This window comes from Octopus bimaculoides, chromosome 5 (genome assembly GCF_001194135.2).
Source record: "Octopus bimaculoides isolate UCB-OBI-ISO-001 chromosome 5, ASM119413v2, whole genome shotgun sequence".
NCBI classification, from domain to species: Eukaryota; Metazoa; Mollusca; class Cephalopoda; order Octopoda; family Octopodidae; genus Octopus; species Octopus bimaculoides.
Genome location: NC_068985.1, coordinates 39,601,376 through 39,602,187, shown reverse-complemented (window position 1 = coordinate 39,602,187; position 812 = coordinate 39,601,376). Strand labels below are relative to the sequence as shown.

The window sequence follows — 812 nt, the reverse complement described above, 5'->3', positions numbered from 1 at the left end:
TATATATTTGTGTGTCTGTGTTTCTCCCCCCAACATCGCTTGGCAACTGATGCTGGTGTGTTCACGTACTCGTAACTTAGAACCGATGGAATAAATATTAGGCTTACAAAGAATAAGTCCTGGGGTTTATTTGCTCGACTGCGGCCATGCTGGAACAGTCATTTGACTGCTCCAGCTTGGCCGCAGTCAAATGACTGAAACAAGTAAAAGACTAAAAAGAATATAAGAATATACTTTTCTTTCCTTCTTTATTATGACGTAACAATAAAATGGGAAAAAAATTTTTTCCTTCAATTCTGAACTGTTCTCGATAACACACAAGTATACCTAACACGGACACACAACACACGCATGCTCGCACACGTACACGCGCATAACGAACGCTGGAACATCGAAGGGTAAATGAAAATATCCTCATATAGTAAAATTTTAAAGATTTTGAATTTATTTCTTTTCTGCTACGCATAAAAGAAATGTATGTATGTACGTACGCGTGAACGTACGTTAGTATATATAAGTATATGTGTGTGTGTGTGTGTCATACCGGCCATGATGAAATACCACAAGGTATAGAAAATACGTATTCGCCTTTATATATTTAATCCTTTGTATTGAACACTCAATATTTCATCTATTCAATAAGACATATTCCATATATTCAATAAGACATTCAATACTTTATTTCATCGTACCATCCATTTTTATATTATATATTGTATATTCCATATTCTATATCCCACTTTAATTTTACAAGAATATAAATAAAACATAAAAAAACAGACAGAGTTGGAACTCTTTTAAACAAAATAATA

The 812-nt window shown here is 33.3% G+C and overlaps 1 long non-coding RNA gene across 1 annotated transcript in view; it reads right to left on the bottom strand.

The window, feature by feature from the left end:
• Nucleotides 1-213, bottom strand: part of LOC128247909 (uncharacterized) — a 6,669-nt gene extending 6,456 nt beyond the window's left edge. The window contains exon 1 of the long non-coding RNA XR_008264249.1: nucleotides 108-213. This is a non-coding gene — a long non-coding RNA (uncharacterized LOC128247909). The remainder of the gene's footprint in view (nucleotides 1-107) is intronic.
• Nucleotides 214-812: the final 599 nt, after the last annotated feature.